Source organism: Chiloscyllium punctatum, unplaced genomic scaffold (genome assembly GCF_047496795.1).
Source record: "Chiloscyllium punctatum isolate Juve2018m unplaced genomic scaffold, sChiPun1.3 scaffold_807, whole genome shotgun sequence".
In the NCBI taxonomy this organism is placed as follows: Eukaryota; Metazoa; Chordata; class Chondrichthyes; order Orectolobiformes; family Hemiscylliidae; genus Chiloscyllium; species Chiloscyllium punctatum.
This window is the reverse complement of record NW_027310541.1, coordinates 35,001-43,209: the sequence shown is the minus strand read 5'-3', so window position 1 is coordinate 43,209 and position 8,209 is coordinate 35,001.

Here is an 8,209-nt window from a genome sequence, read left to right as displayed (position 1 = left end):
GTTTTTCTGGTTACTGATTTCTTCTTTTTAAACATTTTTCTAAGTTTTTCTGGTTACTCACTTCTTCTTTTTAAACATTTTTCTAAGTTTTTCTGGTTACTGATTTCTTCTTTTTAAACATTTTTCGCAGTTTTTCTGGTTACTGATTTCTTCTTTTTAAACATTTTTCTAAGTTTTTCTGGTTACTGATTTCTTCTTTTTAAACATTTTTCTAAGTTTTTCTGGTTACTCACTTCTTCTTTTTAAACATTTTTCTAAGTTTTCCTGGTTACTGATTTCTTCTTTTTAAACATTTTTCGCAGTTTGTCTGGTTACTGATTTCTTCTTTTTAAACATTTTTCGCAGTTTTTCTGGTTACTGATTTCTTCTTTTTAAACATTTTTCTAAGTTTTTCTGGTTACTCACTTCTTCTTTTATAACATTTTTCTAAGTTTTCCTGGTTACTGATTTCTTCTTTTTAAACATTTTTCTAAGTTTTCCTGGTTACTGATTTCTTCTTTTTAAACATTTTTCTAAGTTTTTCTGGTTACTCATTTCTTCTTTTTAAACATTTTTCGCAGTTTTTCTGGTTACTGATTTCTTCTTTTTAAACATTTTCCTAAGTTTTCCTGGTTACTGATTTCTTCTTTTTAAACATTTTTCTAAGTTTTCCTGGTTACTCATTTCTTCTTTTTGATCATTTTTCTAAGTTTTCCTGGTTACTGATTTCTTCGTTTTGAACATTTTTCTAAGTTTTCCTGGTTACTCACTTCTTCTTTTCAAACATTTTTCTTCGTTTTTCTGTTTACTCATTTAGCACTTTCAGGCACTTTCCGATCATTTCCTCGTTCCCGATTTCACCCTTTAAAACGCTTTCGGGCATTTCCCTAAGTTTTGCGGTTCACTCGTTTGGGACTCACTGACACCTTCTCTAGCTTCCCTGCTCACTTTTTTCGTACTGTTGAGAAAATTCGAACCCTTTCCTTAACTATGCCGGTTACTGACTTCACCGCTTCAGACCCTTGTCCCCGTAATGAAAGATACCATTTCCCACCGTGGGAAATGCACGAAAATCGGACTGAACACGGGGGAGGCTCCCCCCTCGAAGGCGAGACCGTCGGCAGAACCGCCGGGTCAAACCCGGCTGAGCTACCCGGCTTACAAGTCTCAAAGTCGGTATGAGCAGTCACGTCCACCCCCATTCCCTTTTGGACCACTTCCCACGGTTCCAAATGCATGAAAATCGGCCTGTACACGGGGGAGGCACCCGCCTCGAAGACGAGACCGTCGGCAGAACCGCCGGGTCAAACCCGGCTGAGCTACCCGGCTCGGAAGCGCCAAAGTCGGGTTGAGCAGTCACATTCACTCCCATCCCCTTTTGGGCAACTTCCCACGGTTGGAAATGCATGGAAATCGGACTGAACACGGGGGAGGCTCCCCCCTCGAAGGCGAGACCGTCGGCAGAACCGCCGGATCAAACCCGGCTGAGCTACCCGGCTTACAAGTCTCAAAGTCGGTATGAGCAGACACGTCCACCCCCATTCCCTTTTGGACCACTTCCCACGGTTCGAAATGCATGAAAATCGGCCTGTATACGGGGGAGGCACCCGCCTCGAAGACGAGACCGTCGGCAGAACCGCCGGGTCAAACCCGGCTGAGCTACCCGGCTCGGAAGCGCCAAAGTCGGGTTGAGCAGTCACATTCACTCCCATCCCCTTTTGGGCAACTTCCCACGGTTGGAAATGCATGGAAATCGGACTGAACACGGGGGAGGCTCCCCCCTCGAAGGCGAGACCGTCGGCAGAACCGCCGGATCAAACCCGGCTGAGCTACCCGGCTTACAAGTCTCAAAGTCGGTATGAGCAGACACGTCCACCCCCATTCCCTTTTGGACCACTTCCCACGGTTCGAAATGCATGAAAATCGGCCTGTATACGGGGGAGGCACCCGCCTCGAAGACGAGACCGTCGGCAGAACCGCCGGGTCAAACCCGGCCGGGCTACCCGGGTTAGAAGCCCTAGAGTCGGGTTGAGCAGTCACAATCACTCCCATCCCCTTTTGAACCTGTTCCCACCGTTGGAAATGCACGAAAATCGGCCTGTACACGGGGGAGGCTCCCCCCTCGAAGGCGAGACCGTCGGCAGAACCGCCGGGTCAAACCCGGCTGAGCTACCCGGCTTACAAGTCTCGAAGTCGGGTTGAGCAGTCACATTCACTCCCATCGACTTTTGGGCAACTTCCCACCGTTGCAAATGCATGAAAATCGGCCTGTACACGGGGGAGGCACCCGCCTCGAAGTCGAGACCGTCGGCAGAACCGCCGGGTCCAACCCGGCTGAGCTACCCGGCTTACAAGTCTCAAAGCCGGGTTGGGCAGTCACGTTCACCCCCATTCCCTTTTGGATCACTTCCCACGGTTCGAAATGCACGAAAACCGGCCTGTACACGGGGGAGGGTCCGCCCTCGAAGGCGAGACCGTCGGCAGAACCGCCGGGTCAAACCTGGCTGAGCTACCCGGCTTACAAGTCTCAAAGTCGGGTTGAGCAGTCACGTTCACTCCCATCGACTTTTAGACCACTTCCCACGGTTCGAAATGCACGAAAATCGGCCTGTACACGGGGGAGGCACCCGCCTCGAAGACGAGACCGTCGGCAGAACCGCCGGGTCAAACCCGGCCGAGCTACCCGGCTTAAAAGTCTCAAAGTCGGTATGAGCAGTCACATTCACCCCCATTCCCTTTTGGACCACTTCCCACGGTTGGAAATGCATGAAAATCGGCCTGGACACGGGGGAGGCTCCCCCCTCGATGACGAGACCGTCGGCAGAACCGCCGGAACAAACCCGGCTGAGCTACCCGGCTTACAAGTCTCAAAGTCGGTATGAGCAGACACGTCCACCCCCATTCCCTTTTGGACCACTTCCCACCGTTGGAAATGCACGAAAATCGGCCTGTACACGGGGGAGGCACCGGCCTCGAAGACGAGACCGTCGGCAGAACCGCCGGGTCAAACCCGGCTGAGCTACCCGGCTTACAAGTCTCAAAGTCGGGTTGAGCAGTCACATTCACTCCCATCGACTTTTGGGCAACTTCCCACGGTTCGAAATGCACAAGATTCGGCCTGAACACGGGGGACGCTCCCCCCTCGAAGGCGAGACCGTCGGCAGACCCGCCGGGTCAAACCCGGCTGAGCTACCCGGCTCGGAAGCGCCAAAGTCGGTATGAGCAGTCACGTTCACTCCCATCCCCTTTTGGACCGCTTCCCACGGTACGAAATGCATGAAAATCGGCCTGTACACGGGGGAGGCACCCGCCTCGAAGACGAGACCGTCGGCAGAACCGCCGGGTCAAACCCGGCTGAGCTACCCGGCTTACAAGTCTCAAAGTCGGGTTGAGCAGTCACATTCACTCCCATCGACTTTTGGGCAACTTCCCACGGTTCGAAATGCACAAAATTCGGCCTGAACACGGGGGACGCTCCCCCCTCGAAGGCGAGACCGTCGGCAGAACCGCCGGGTCAAACCCGGCTGAGCTACCCGGCTTAAAAGTCTCAAAGTCGGTATGAGCAGTCACATTCACCCCCATTCCCTTTTGGACCACTTCCCACGGTTGGAAATGCATGAAAATCGGCCTGGACACGGGGGAGGCTCCCCCCTCGATGACGAGACCGTCGGCAGAACCGCCGGAACAAACCCGGCTGAGCTACCCGGCTTACAAGTCTCAAAGTCGGTATGAGCAGACACGTCCACCCCCATTCCCTTTTGGACCACTTCCCACCGTTGGAAATGCACGAAAATCGGCCTGTACACGGGGGAGGCACCGGCCTCGAAGACGAGACCGTCGGCAGAACCGCCGGATCAAACCCGGCCGAGCTACCCGGGTTAGAAGCCTCAGAGTCGGGTTGAGCAGTCACGTCCACCCCCATTCCCTTTTGGACCACTTCCCACGGTTCGAAATGCACGAAAATCGGCCTGTACACGGGGGAGGGAGCCGCCTCGAAGACGAGACCGTCGGCAGAACCGCCGGTTCAAACCCGGCTGAGCTACCAGGCTCGGAAGCGCCAAAGTCGGGTTGAGCAGTCACATTCACTCCCATCCCCTTTTGGGCAACTTCCCACCGTTGCAAATGCATGAAAATCGGCCTGTACACGGGGGAGGGAGCCGCCTCGAAGACGAGACCGTCGGCAGAACCGCCGGATCAAACCCGGCTGAGCTACCAGGCTCGGAAGCGCCAAAGTCGGTATGAGCAGTCACATTCACTCCCATCCCCTTTTGGGCCACTTCCCACGGTTCGAAATGCACGAAAATCGGACTGAACACGGGGGAGGCTCCCCCCTCCAAAACGAGACCATCGGCAGAATCGACGGGTCAAACCCGGCCGAGCTACCCGGGTTAGAAGCCTCAAAGTCGGGTTGAGCAGTCACGTCCACCCCCATCCCCTTTTGGACCACTTCCCACGGTTCGAAATGCACGAAAATCGGCCTGTACACGGGGGAGGCACCCGCCTCGAAGACGAGACCGTCGGCAGACCCGCCGGATCAAACCCGGCCGAGCTACACGGCTTACAAGTCTCAATGTCGGTATGAGCAGTCACGTCCACCCCTATTCCCTTTTGGACCACTTCCCACGGTACGAAATGCATGAAAATCGGCCTGTACACGGGGGAGGCACCCGCCTCGAAGACGAGACCGTCGGCAGAACCGCCGGGTCAAACCCGGCTGAGCTACCCGGCTCGGAAGCGCCAAAGTCGGGTTGAGCAGTCACATTCACTCCCATCGACTTTTGGGCAACTTCCCACGGTTCGAAATGCACAAAATTCGGCCTGAACACGGGGGACGCTCCCCCCTCGAAGGCGAGACCGTCGGCAGAACCGCCGGGTCAAACCCGGCTGAGCTACCCGGGTCGGAAGCGCCAAGGTCGGTATGAGCAGTCACATTCACTCCCATCCCCTTTTGGACCGCTTCCCACGGTTTGAAATGCACGAAAATCGGCCTGTACACGGGGGAGGCTCCGCCCTCGAAGGCGAGACCGACGGCAGAACCGCCGGGTCAAACCCGGCCGGGCTACCCGGGTTAGAAGCCTCAGAGTCGGGTTGAGCAGTCACATTCACCCCCATCCCCTTTTGAACCTCTTCCCACCGTTGGAAATGCACGAAAATCGGCCTGTACACGGGGGAGGCGCCCCTCTCGAAGGCGAGACCGACGGCAGAACCGCCGGGTCAAACCCGGCCGAGCTACCCGGGTTAGAAGCCTCAGAGTCGGGTTGAGCAGTCACATTCACCCCCATTCCCTTTTGGACCACTTCCCACGGTACGAAATGCATGAAAATCGGCCTGTACACGGGGGAGGCACCCGCCTCGAAGACGAGACCGTCGGCAGAACCGCCGGGTCAAACCCGGCTGAGCTACCCGGGTCGGAAGCGCCAAGGTCGGTATGAGCAGTCACATTCACTCCCATCCCCTTTTGGACCGCTTCCCACGGTTTGAAATGCACGAAAATCGGCCTGTACACGGGGGAGGCTCCGCCCTCGAAGGCGAGACCGACGGCAGAACCGCCGGGTCAAACCCGGCCGGGCTACCCGGGTTAGAAGCCTCAGAGTCGGGTTGAGCAGTCACATTCACCCCCATCCCCTTTTGAACCTCTTCCCACCGTTGGAAATGCACGAAAATCGGCCTGTACACGGGGGAGGCCCCCCTCTCGAAGACGAGACCGTCGGCAGACCCGCCGGATCAAACCCGGCCGAGCTACACGGCTTACAAGTCTCGATGTCGGTATGAGCAGTCACGTCCACCCCCATTCCCTTTTGGACCACTTCCCACGGTACGAAATGCATGAAAATCGGCCTGTACACGGGGGAGGCACCCGCCTCGAAGACGAGACCGTCGGCAGAACCGCCGGGTCAAACCCGGCTGAGCTACCCGGCTCGGAAGCGCCAAAGTCGGGTTGAGCAGTCACATTCACTCCCATCCCCTTTTGGGCCACTTCCCACGGTTCGAAATGCATGAAAATCGGCCTGTACACGGGGGACGCTCCCCCCTCGAAGGCGAGGCCGTCGGCAGAACCGCCGGGTCAAACCCGGCTGAGCTACCCGGGTTAGATGCCTCAAAGTCGGGTTGAGCAGTCACATTCACCCCCATCCCCTTTCGGCCCCCTTCCCACGGTTGGAAATGCATGAAAATCGGCCTGTACACGGTGGGCGCTCCCCCCTCGAAGGTGAGACCTTCGGCAGAACCGCCGGGTCAAATCCTGCCGAGCTACCCGCGTTAGAGGTCTCAATGTCGGCTTCAGCAGTCACATTCAATCCCATTCCCGTTTGGACCTCTTCCCGCCGATGGAAATGCACAAAATTCGGCCTGAACACGCGGGACGCTCCCCCCTCGAAGGCGAGACCGTCGCCAGAACCGCCGGGTCAAATCCGGCTGAGCTACCCGCGTTACAGGTCTCAAAGTCGGGTTGAGCAGTCACGTTCACCCCCATCCCCTTTCGGACCCCTTCCCACGGTTGGAAATGCATGAAAATCGGCCTGTACACGGTGGGCGCTCCCCCCTCGAAGGTGAGACCTTCGGCAGAACCGCCGGGTCAAATCCGGCCGAGCTACCCGCGTTAGAGGTCTCAATGTCGGCTTCAGCAGTCACATTCAATCCCATTCCCGTTTGGACCTCTTCCCGCCGATGGAAATGCACAAAATTCGGCCTGAACACGCGGGAGGCTCCCCCCTCGAAGGTGAGACCTTCGGCAGAACCGCCGGGTCAAATCCGGCCGAGCTACCCGCGTTAGAGGTCTCAATGTCGGCTTCAGCAGTCACATTCAATCCCATTCCCGTTTGGACCTCTTCCCGCCGATGGAAATGCACAAAATTCGGCCTGAACACGCGGGACGCTCCCCCCTCGAAGGCGAGACCGTCGCCAGAACCGCCGGGTCAAATCCGGCCGAGCTACCCGCGTTAGAGGTCTCAATGTCGGCTTCAGCAGTCACATTCAATCCCATTCCCTTTTGGAACACTTCCCGCCGTTAACAATGCACGATATTCGGCCTGAACACGCGGGACGCTCCCCCCTCGAAGGTGAGACCTTCGGCAGAACCGCCGGGTCAAATCCTGCCGAGCTACCCGCGTTAGAGGTCTCAATGTCGGCTTCAGCAGTCACATTCAATCCCATTCCCGTTTGGACCTCTTCCCGCCGATGGAAATGCACAAAATTCGGCCTGAACACGCGGGGCGCTCCCCCCTCGAAGGCGAGACCGTCGCCAGAACCGCCGGGTCAAATCCGGCTGAGCTACCCGCGTTACAGGTCTCAAAGTCGGCTTCAGCAGTCACATTCAATCCCATTCCCTTTTGGAACACTTCCCGCCGTTAACAATGCACGATATTCGGACTGAACACGGGGGCCGGTCCGCCCTCGAAGTCAACACCGTCCGCAGAACCGCCGGGGCAAATCCGGCTGAGCTACCCCGCCCCCGAACACTCAAAGTCCCTCTGAAGCCTTGCATTCGCCTCCTTGGAAAATTGACGTCAAACATTACCAAAATCGGGGGCACGAGCACTAAAGCTAAGTCTCACCCTTTCCCTATCCCTAACCAGGAACCGAACGCCCACCCTCAGCCTCACACCAACGCCGGTGCCACTCCAGACAGACACACCCTTCAAAACCACACCCATCCGGCCATGCAACTCAAAAAGGGTCCAAATTCAGAAACACCCCCTTCAAAAGGCACTCCATCCTCGGCCACACACCACCGGGACATGCTCCCCTCGGCGATAATTAAGCCCCCACCACTATTTGAAGCCAACCGCAGCCGCAACTCGAACGGAGAAATCAGTAACCAATTCAAAAATGCGCTTGGTTACTGATTTCTACTGAGCCGAAAAAATTCTAAGTGTCGGTGGTTACTGATTTATACCAACCCGAAAATATTCTAAGTGTCGGTGGTTACTGATTTATACCAACCCGAAAAAATTCTAAGTGTCAGTGGTTACTGATTTATACCAACTCGAAAAAATTCTAAGTGTCAGTGGTTACTGATTTATACCAACCCGAAAATATTCTAAGTGTCAGTGGTTACTGATTTGTACCGACCCGAAAATATTCTAAGTGTCAGTGGTTACTGATTTATACCAACCCGAAAAAATTCTAAGTGTCAGTGGTTACTGATTTATACCAAGTCGAAAAAATTCTAAGTGTCAGTGGTTACTGATTTATACCAACCCGAAAATATTCTAAGTGTCAGTGGTTACTG